The following is an 11,090-nucleotide window of genomic DNA, read 5'->3' as shown; positions in this document are numbered from 1 at the left end:
AACCGGCCCCGTGTGGTGTGACCGGGGTGGGTTCGGGCCCCCCGGGGAGCGGCGGAGCTGCCCCCGGTGCCTCGCCAAGGTCACGGGCACCGGCCGTTATCTGGGCGCTCGCCTGGCGGCCGCGTTGCACAACGCGCTGAGGGACCGGCCCCGGGCTGCCGGCGTGCGCCTCGCGGCTTTTTGTGCCTTTCTTGGGGGGTTTTGGGTAGGTATTGAAACCTACAAAGGTTGTGGGTTGAGTTTTTGCCCCGTTATCTGTCGGCTGGGAGCGCTAGGGTGCTCTCCGGGCTCGCAGCGCGGCCAAGTTCTCGCGTGTCCGTAAGCATCCGATGGGGCTAATGCAGCAGGGAGAGGCCTCCTCGTGAGACACCGACCTGCCGGTGGGTTTGGGGAGAGATGGAAGGGTGTTCTGCTCTGTGTTACTGTGCGGAGTGTAAACACAGCCCCGGGATCGCCCTGCCCGGCTTCTGCTAAATAACAGCCGCTCCCTTGCTTTATAAGGAGGGGGATGCCCGGCAGAAGTCCTGCTGGTGCTTGCAGTTGGTCTGGTTTGGTTTCAGCAGCACTTCTGACTGCTCAGCACGCCTCTCCCTTTGTATGTGTTCAATCTCTGGATGCCGCCCCAGCTCAGGCTTCTTCTGGAGTTCAGATGCCCATTTTGTGTAGCACCAGGCAGCTCTCACAGCAGTTGCAGTTGGGAAGGCACAGCTGGGGTCACCTTTGTCTGTGACTTCCATCCTTTCTTCATTTCCTGCTGCTGCTTCTTATATCCTCTGTGAATCGTCTCTTTGAAGCAAATGTGACTGACTCCTGGCTATTTCAAGTGCTGCCTGCTCATAACGCCCTCGGAGGGTGAGGGTGGCAGCAGTCCTGCTGCACCATGTAAGGAGGGAGGATGCTGGCACATGCTGTGCCGGAGCGCTTTGGGGTGTTGCAGGTGTACGGCTGGCACGGGGATGGGCTCTGGCGTTGTGTAAGCAGGCACGCGTGAGGGTGAAATGAATGGGATAACGCAGAATCGGATTCAGGGCATAAATCAAATGTGTGGAAACAGCATTGCCTTTTCATGATTTACTTCCAGAAAAGAGCGGTAATATCTTAAATTTGTTTAGATGTTCCCCAAGTGCCAGCGCTGCCTGTCTTGCTACAGAACCTGTTCCTCTCCGGTTGCTGATTGTGATTGACTTGTATCACCAGCCACATTCCCCAAACTGGTTGGATGAGGCTTGCTTGTGATGTTCTTGAATACTGTTGTCTTAATACAGTTCTGTGTAGGTGTACTTCAGACTCCACGTAAGTGTCTGCAGTGTTTTTCCTTTCCACATCTCTTAGAGATTGCACCATCAGCTGATCTGCATCTTCAGGGATCTGTCTCGGAGTGCAAGGTAGCCTCTGCTCTGAAGGAGCAGAAAGGCAGTAGTACTTGAGGAACTGGAGGGGAAGGAGGGGAACAGCAGCCTCCTGCAGAAGCCATTGAAAAAAATCAGTTCTAATAGTTAGATCTACAAGGTTATTACCCCATAAGCTGTGAGCTGCTTTGCACTAGAGATGAGACAACAGAGCAGGTAAATGGGGAAAAAAATCAAATAATGTACTCCATTTTAAGTGTCTTAAGCTAGAAAGCAAAAACATAAGCTGTTTGAATGGATATATTGTCTGCAAGACTTTTGAAACAGTTAACATTCAACCTTTAAGCTGGTTAGCTTCTTCCTGTCTAAATGAGTATCTGCAGCAGTCTTCCGATACAAACCTCAGAAGTACTTGTCTTCCAACTTCTGCTCTGACTTGCTAAATGGTTAGTTCATATCCAGTTGTGGCTGTGCTTTTGCTAGTTTTTTCCTCTTTTCTGGTACTTAGACTTCTGACACATCTGTAGACAGCAGTCATTCCATTCTTAGCACTCCTTTGGACTCTGAAGCCTTACAGGCTCTTACAGACTCCTCTCCTAAAACTGTTTTTCCATTTTTCTGATCATCTTTCATGTCCTTTAGTTTGATACCCATATTTCTGGAATGTGGGCAACAGTTATGGTGGTTTTAAATGGAGTCTCGTGGTGTGATGTAAAAAGTTACTACTGCTTCTCTCTCCATACCAGGAAGGTTACAGTAGGACTTGTCTTTATCATGATTGCCAAGCTGTTGTGTAGTCATCTTGTGATTAGCAGTGGTCGGTTCCACCTTCTGACCTCTCAACTTGAAGCAGAAGTTCCTTAGTGTCCTGCAAGCTGGATCCATTAGATGTTCCTAACCAATTGCCATCTTCTTCCTGCAACTTTGGAATACCAACAGGGGATCTTATGGATGCTTCCTATCAATTTGGAGACTTAAATATTTCAGTAATAGCATGTTTTAATTAAAGACATGTAACATAGGATAGTAAACACAAACTTTATTTCCTTTCCCTTTCTGTTTACTACTTTGTCTTAATCCAAAACATAGGTGGCCTCTAGAGTACCTCTGAGGCCAAATTCGATCTGGTGGCCCTTGCAAGCAGTTGGAAATGGTTGCTGAACTCCTGTGCTCCAGCTACAACACTGTCCATTAGAGTTACCGACAGCCCTTGCTGTGACAGACTTGAGAAGAGCCAGTTCTCCTCAGTGTTAGAGGGTGGAAACTGGGCTTGCCCACAGTCTTGCAACCTGTCAAAAGCTGCTGCTCGGTCCTGAGAGCTGGTGTTGCAGTATGAAGGGTGTACTCCTGAGATGAGTGAAGTCTGTCTAAATGGCTGCACCACTGCAAAAATCATTCATCCTTGCATCATCTTTCAAAGGACCCAGTGTATGTCAGTTTACTGATAAAGCCTATTTTGAGATTATTTTTTTTAGCTTTCTTGCTGTGATATTGTATGATTTAAAGAAAAAAAATCTTGGGGGAAGCCTAAATAGCCAAGTAATGTGGCCAGTTGCTTGAGAGATTTTTGGAGTGTTTTAAAAGAACATCTCAGACTACTGTTGTTAAAGCGTTGCCTGTTTTGGTCTCTTCCAATACTGTCATTGGGCTGAGAGAGCGAGATAGCTGGACATGAGATTAAGTGCTGGCTCCTACTGTCATTCTTAATGGAAATGAAGCAGTAATTGCAGGCACTGTCTGCCATTTGAACAAAACAAATTGCTGTAAAGGAAGCAGGAGAAATCCAATGAAAAATGAATCAAGGCTACACAGGCATGAAATGTGCGGGGGCTGCAGGCTTTCTGCGTGGAGCAGCCAGAAGCTGGTAGGTGTGTGCAGAAGGCTGAGGGCATTCAGCAGATTGGGATGGGCTGAGGGTGAGGAAATGTGAGTCTCTCTCCTGGGCAGCTAGGAGATGTGGATGGCACCTCCAGGATAAGCCACAAGAGAGCCTCTCTCAGCACTGTGAAGACTGCCTGCTCCCATGAGCTGGAATTGCTTATTCACTCAGGACTCTGCGAGCACTGGCTGCTGGCATAGGGTCTGGGCAGGCTAGGCGAGGAAATGCTTACCTTGCAAAGTGGAGAACAAGGCAAGGGCAAAGCAGTAAATATTGTTTTCTAGTCTCTTGACTAACTAAAGCAACTTGAAAAGATAATTTAATTTTTATTCCATCAGCTACGTATTATATAGATAAATGAGCAGTTATACTGAAATACCTTGAGTGTAAAACTTGAATGTGTTCTAATTATTTTGGCAGCTGCAAGCACTGCTTTATGTAATTCAATATAGCATTGAAAGCTCTGCTTCAGTGTTCAGCCAGCAGTTAGTAGTGACAGATCTAAAAAGTAATTTTATATGAATTGTTAGCAAAAAATGAAGGAAAAACACCTGTTTTTTTTTTTATGGTTTTGTTGGTCAGCCTTCTAGAAGAGACTTACTACTGAAACAGTAGTAAATATAAATCTACATTTCCCATGTGACAACATAGTTATTTTTTTCCCTCCCCACTGCACCAGGGCATACACTTGTGTGCTAGTTATTGCCTCTTTGAGTTAAAAATGCTAGGGTGCTAGTATTGTTTATCCTTTTTGATCCAACTTAAAGACTTGTATTTCTTGGTCTGTAGGATGTCAAGATTTAAAAACCCTGGTTTAGTCTATGTTGTTCCTAGCAGTCACTATTTTGCTACTTAAGTAGTGGTCTTCAGTTTCTTCAAGCCTTTGCTTAATATTAATAACAATTTCCTTAAAGGATAAAAAGGGTCCAGGAAGCAACAAAGCAGTATTTTTATTTACATTGGTCTGTATCATCCAGAAACCAAAAAGCTGCTATAAACTGGTGTAATGTAGCCCAAATTACAAGCTCAGAGACTGGCTATGCTGGCAAAATGGTGATGTAGGAATTAGTTGAACTTTAAAAGTGATGAAAGATCTTCATATTTGACTCATAACCGATGATTTGATTTCTTTATCCTGCAGTGCAAGCTCCCAGGTGTAAACACAGCTGGTGTGTGCTTTCAGGTGTGACTTGAAGTGTGACTATCACACTAGTGGAGGCTGGCATGCTCTCCAAACTGATGTATGGACTGAGGCAGATTTCCTAGCTTGCTCTGTGATAGTCTAATAGAATATAGGCATGTCTTAAAATATTGTGGAATACACGCTTCCATACATAATGCAGGTGTGTTGTAGTTATCACTTGTTCTCTGTCATGCCCTTGCCCAGCTAATGTATAGGAGGAATAATTGACATGGCATGGTGGCCTGCTTAGTTTTGTCTCAGCATTTTCTTGGTATTAGGACATCATCTCTGTGGTCTAGGAAGGAGCATATTAGCTGCACAACCTATAAATAGCTTCCAACATGGCCCTCTTTGAGGAGTCCCAAGTCGCCTTGGTCATAATGTGTCTATGGAGACAGCATCTGCTTGTGTTGTGTCCCTGCAGGCTCCTATGGGATTCTGCAGAGGTTTAAGCTTGTCTTAATGTAAAGAAAAAGAATTAAATGTTAGGTCATTGTGGTAGGACTGAGATTGGGTAACTAACTTACTGAACACAAATGTCCTGTTATTCCTATTTCCACAGGAAAAGCAGCTCTTTGCAGTCATTGCATATCCAGCTTGCCTTAACCTTGGGATCTCTTTTGACAAACTGCTTGCCAGCAGTGGAAGTCTGAAAGCTGTGCGAAGCTGCAGGAGTTCAGCTGTCAGCCAGGGATGAAGCTTCAGTCTTAACTCATGCCTCTTTAGATGCTGAAGTCAGTCAATTACTGGCTGGTTTGTAGTGGGAAACCTGGATTCCTGTTTTTTCAGCACCCATGGCATTACTTATCTCCCTCAGTGTGAATGTGTTTAACAGGCAGGTAGTTGCTCAAACTGGGCTGAGGGCTGAGCCTGCTTCACATCGGGCTAACGTGTTGTGAATCAAAACCTGTTTTGTGTTTTGCCATGTTTAGAAGAGGCTGTCTTTCCGAACTAGTAATAGTCGTGTTTAGACACTTGAGAAAACATCCTCTGTAGCTTACTCTCACCATGCTAAGTTTACTTTCAGTATTTAAATTGGTGGCTACATTTTCCTCTGAATCACCACAGTTAATGGTGCACAAGCTCTCAAGTTACTGATCTCTACAAAACAGTAGATTGGCAGGCTTCAGAAACTTCATGCATACATGTGTTTGTATGCTTGTATATATCTGCACACACACAGATGTCCCTAGCTTGGATTTGAAGGCATGTTTTAAATATTTTATTTGTAGATAAGAGTTCATTGGCCATGGGTTGATGTGTGGTGTTTTTTGTTTTAAGTGTTGTTTGTGAAACAGTTACAAAGCTTATTTTAATTAGGTGGCTTTCTCCACTTATTCCAGCGTGAAGAAAGATGTGCTGGCTTTGGCCAGATACTCATTTCACGGAACACTGCAATGTGATCTAGTGCTAAAGCACTTCAGTGGAACCAGTCCTGCAAATGTAAATATTTTGAAATAAAGTTATCTTCAAAGATGCATGGTTTGGGTTTTGTTTTTGTTTTACTTGGGGTGGGAGGGAGAAGGGGGTGTTAAAGCATCTTTAGACATGGAAGGCTAAAAGGTAACTGGTACTTCTCAAGAAGTAACCTTGTCATGTCTGTAGGTAGAGCCCAGTGGTTCTCTGAGACTTGGAGCCCTTGCTGCTGAGAAGCAGCTGGAAGCTGATCCCTTAGTCAGACGGATTATGTTGCTGAGTAACCGGTAAAGCTGAGTTCTGCTGCTCAAGATCAGGTCAGGGTTTCAAGTTGCAAAGAAATGGGCAGCAAGATAAGTTTCAGCTATTCTGCTGCTACCTGCCTGACGTGTCTTTTTCCTTGCTCTGCATTTGTCAGCAGAAGTGGGGAAGGGCATCCTGTAAGGTGCATTGGGGAAGTGGCCCTGCCTGAGAAGTGAAGCTTACTTTTATAAGTGTCTAGGGAGATAGGTCCTTGTTCATTTGCAGGGCTTTGGGGAGGCCAGAGATCTCACTTCTACACGTGGCTGGTTGCAGGCTGTATACCCTTCATTGCACCTGTCAAATCTGCTTCTCGGAAACCTAGTGAAGCTTAGGAGGAGCTCTGTAGTTACAGGTGACTTGAGTGCTTGTTGACATGAGGAAACATGTTGTAACTGAAGTGCTGCAGTGGCACAGGGCTGCCCGTTCCTGATATGAGCACTTTACCCTAAGAAGAGAACAAAGTACTTCAAGTAGTTGGAGAAAAGTATGCAAATTCTGATCTGCTGTAACAAGATGTTACCCATGTATGTGAATTTCATGTAAAATAGAATTTATAGAGTAACAATTTTAATTGCAAGTAAAGGCAGAACCTTTCTCAAGGAAGTCTGATGTTCTTTTCCTTATTGCCATATCTGAAAAGGAAAATCACTTAGAGATGTGGTTTTGAAGTGTTGTAAAAATATATGCATATATTAGTTTTCCATCATTGATCTTTTGAATGCCAGTAAACTGATATCTAAGGTATCTAAGCAGTGACTGATATCAAAGTGTTGTGCAACTGCCTTGAGAAGTCATCTTTACATGAAGTTAGGAGGATATTTCAGACTTGAATGCTGTATACCCAAAAGTTTTATGGGTTGCTTTCAAGATACTTTGCTCAAGTTACTCAGTTCTGAGATTAATGTGCTGTTAGTTATGCCATTTATTTACTTCTCTGCCAGTTTATTCACTGATTAAATCTTTTTAAACCTGCTGTAGCTGGGGACACTGCTTTTCAGTGCTTTTTCAGTAAGATACTGTATGAGAAGCTCTTGAATTTAGGTTGATCAGAAGCTGGGTGGCTACAGTCATGCATTTCTGCCCCTGTTTCAACAGTGTTGACCCTCGTATAGCTGTGTACTCCCCAGTGTTGAGTGTGTTCAGGCTGAAAACTAAGCTTTAAGCTACAGGCTGGTTTCTGGACACATCAGCTTCCTGAACTCATTGCCTCAGTATAAGGAGGGGGAAGGTGAAGATGTTGCAGCCTTGAATTGAATTGCTTTTTTTAAATGCTGTCAAGTCTGACCCTAAGGTGCTTCTTTTTACTACTGTATAATTTGTCAACATTACATCTCCAGTTCAGGGAAAAACATTTTCGAAGTGATTGCAGTAAAGAATGAGAACTATAAGGAGTCAGTCTACAGAGAATAAATGCTACCTCTGTGGTACTGCTGCAGCAAGTTGTAAAGCTCCACTGCATTTTTCAACTTTCTGGAGTCCAGAATGAGATATTCTAGGACAAGGATACCATGGTAACCTATAGGGGAACTGAGAAACTATTTCAGAACTACTGAAATGAGGCAAGGAAACTTAAAATAGCAAAAAGTGTCAGATAAAGGAAATCTAACTACAACAGCAGGTTGAAATGTGTGCTTTAACTTGAAATGTGTGTTTTACCCAAGTTCATACAGTGAATCCCACAAATACAAGTGTCTATTTTGTCATTTGATAGGGTTTGTTTGTAAGAGATGTTTTTCCTTGCTCTGCAGCCATGTTCCCTTGTTGTAGCATTCGAGTCAGTTTCCCAGTACTTCTAAGGAACTCCCTGAGCTAAAAACAATTAGAAGTCACAAGTTTGGAGGAACAGGAAAACGTTTGTGTTCCTACCTGAGGATCTGCTGCTGGCCATGTTTAAACGGATTACAGGGCCTGACTGACCTTTTTGGCTCTATTTGGCATCAGCTGTCTGTGACTCTAAGTTGTTTGTAGCTCTCGCGGTCCAATCACACAGGCCGAAGTTTTCCATGTTGAGTGTGCTAGGTTAGGCTGTGTTAATTTCCAACAAAGTCCTGATCTCTTTTTACAGTAGGGATGGGTTTTTTCCTTTAAAAATCTTTCCAAAAGATGTGAGAGCATAGTGTATTAGTCCTCTTAACAGTATTTTGATAGGGTTTTGTACCTGAGGTACCTCTTGCCCTTAGTTTTTTCCTTATACTCCAACCAGTCTAAAGCTTCTGAAATTGTTTACATGTACTCCACCTCACAGAGCTTGGGACCTAAATTCCTTATCTTCTGTGCACCTGCCTTATCCCTAACTTCTCTGTGCAGGGTTTATTTAGCCCATGTGCCTGAGCTGTGTGTGCTCTGCAGGCATTTGGGGCCGAGGGGTTGATTTTTTTCCTCTCTTGAAAGTTGTTCCTTTTAACTGCCAGTTTTATTACATGCGGAATGAAAAAGGGCAATCTTAGCTAACCCTGTCAGGTAGCTGAAATAGCAGGGTAGACTTGGTGGCTTAGTGGGAGTGATGGGAGAAAATGGGGTGTGTGGCAGGGAAGAGAGGGGAATAGACATGGCTAGGCTGGGAGGACGGTTTACAAAGACATCTAATGACAAGTAATTCCTCTGGAACCTTTTCAACTTTAAGTATGGCTTGTGAATAATAAATCTACTATGGAAAAACTCACATCTGGTCAGCTTATAGTGACTTGCACTTCTCTCTTGATTACTTCAAGTTGTGGACAGTTATGCTTTGAAGTCAAAGAATCCAGCTGTGTGGGTTTGCTTGTTCTGTCTAGCAAGTTTCAACCTTAACCTTGATTCTTTCTTTTTAAAGTAAGCTATTCTTAATACAATTATTTCTGTTAACTTTAATGTCCCACATTTAAGGAAGACAGAAAACCATGATATTTTTGTAGCCATAAGTCAGTTTCTACCTCTTGAAATGCTTGATAGGGGAGAAAGTTTAAGGAGAAATAGCTTTTGATTGTAATTTGTATTACGCTGAGCTGTTGCCCTTTTAGTCTTCCAGAATATATAGCTGCTAACTGTTTCACAGGTTTCTTTTGACTTGAATGTTAAACAGGCCAAGACTTTGGCATCTGTCTCCAGAAACGTTCAGTTGTTTGTCTGCAGGTTTAACATTTATAGTGAGCGAGTCCCATGATGCCACATGCTCTGCAATTACCTTTGTTTTTTTGGTTAACCATATCTTGGTTAAGCATACTGATAGCTGCTTATTACAAGTAGGCTGGCTAGCAGTTTCTCTTCCTCACTACGCTCAAAGGTCATTGCTATTCCTGGACTTGAAAACAAGGTAAAAACTTGGTTAGTAAGGATTACTGGAAGAATCTGTCATTTTCTTCTCTTAGCTGAATTTTACAGCTTTACTGCCTTGTTTGGCAGATAGAAAATGATAGAAAATATCGTTAGCTTAGTTCTTGGGGTAAGTTAACCTTAAGAGCATAACTAGGCAAGCAGATTTGATGCCATTACTCTGTATTTTGGAAATCTTTTAAAGAAGAGAAACAGTCATCTGTAAGGTTTTTTCAGAGATGGGGGAAAAACGAAGTGGTAAATCACTGGTAAATAATCCAGTATAAGGAATTTCAATCCTGTATCTGTGTTCAGAGATGGGGAAAACTGTGTCCCATATGTAGGAGGTGCTCAAATGTACAAGAGTAAAACTTGTTATGCGTAGGCCAGGAAAAAAAAAAAGAGGTGTATTAGGTACTCTGGTCTTGATTTCAGTAGAGTACTGCTGTCTGTGAAGATGAATGTCATCAGATGTCCAGGTGACCTGGATCTCAGTTGTCCTGTTTTGCACCTCTGATATCGAGGGGAGATGAACTGATAGCCTTATGCTGCTGATCTTGCACCTTTTCTGCCAAGTGAGTGCATTCTCAAGCAGCCACAGCTTTCTGGTGCATTCATTAAGCAATCTGTCTAGTCATTTGGGTACTGTGGGATCTGCCTTTGGGCCAGTTACAGGTGGAAACACCTGAAAATTACACTTGCTATATTGATTTGAATCCTTCCCCTCCCACCCCTCCCACAAAAGCAATGAGTACAAGAATGTCTGGAGTGCTTTTTAGCCTCATGACCCAATCTTGGCGGCTATCAGGTCTCATTGTGTAGAAGTTGACTACCACCGAGTATGTTGCTGCCGGCAGCTCCCAAGATGGGTGTCTCATCCCTGGGTGGCTTCTGGAAGGTGTTACTGGGAGGGGGAAGTTGTGCCTTTGAAGGTCCTAGGGATGTGCCTTAGTGTGCTCCCTTAGTTTCAGACTATGAAAGCATTGGGATCACAGGAGACTGAAGCATAGAAAAAGATGCTTGAGAAAATACTTCAGCTGCAAGGTTAGTGGAGACTTTTTGATAACTATCTTTGGGTAGTTGCCAAAATGAACTCCCAAGCACTTCTCAGTTGACTGTATGTATGGCTGTAAAGCTGATCAAGTGGAGTGATGTATTTTAATGCTGATTGCTTGCTAGATGTATTTGTCTCTGCTTTTTGAAAGGATCATTTAAAACTAATAGATACGCAAACCCAGCACAGTAGACTATTGATCGGGTTAGTAGTAGTCAACATCTATATATAAAGGCATAAAAAGCTCTTGGCTTTATGCTACACTGCCAGAACCAGCAACCTGATTTATCCCTTAATAGTAATTAAGAATTTTATATTTAGCCTTAACTAAACAATGAATGCTGATTAAACTATTTTATTAAGCTGGGAATGATTTAATGTGATATAATCATCCTTTTGTTCATCCCTGTTGCTAGCTTTCACATGACTGCAGCGAGCGCTAGTTTGATCAGCAGAAGATAACGTGTAATGCTGATGTCTGGGATCCCACAAGCGTGTTCATAAACTCAATTTTTACAACCACACTGTAAGCGTTTTCAACGTGGTTCTTCCTTGTGGTGATTAAGCACTCCACCTATGTGTTTAAAAGCTTGCTTCAAGCTGCAGTTAGTTGAG

Source organism: Oxyura jamaicensis, chromosome 1 (assembly GCF_011077185.1).
Source record: "Oxyura jamaicensis isolate SHBP4307 breed ruddy duck chromosome 1, BPBGC_Ojam_1.0, whole genome shotgun sequence".
Lineage (NCBI taxonomy): Eukaryota > Metazoa > Chordata > Aves > Anseriformes > Anatidae > Oxyura > Oxyura jamaicensis.
This window is presented reverse-complemented; position numbering follows the sequence as displayed.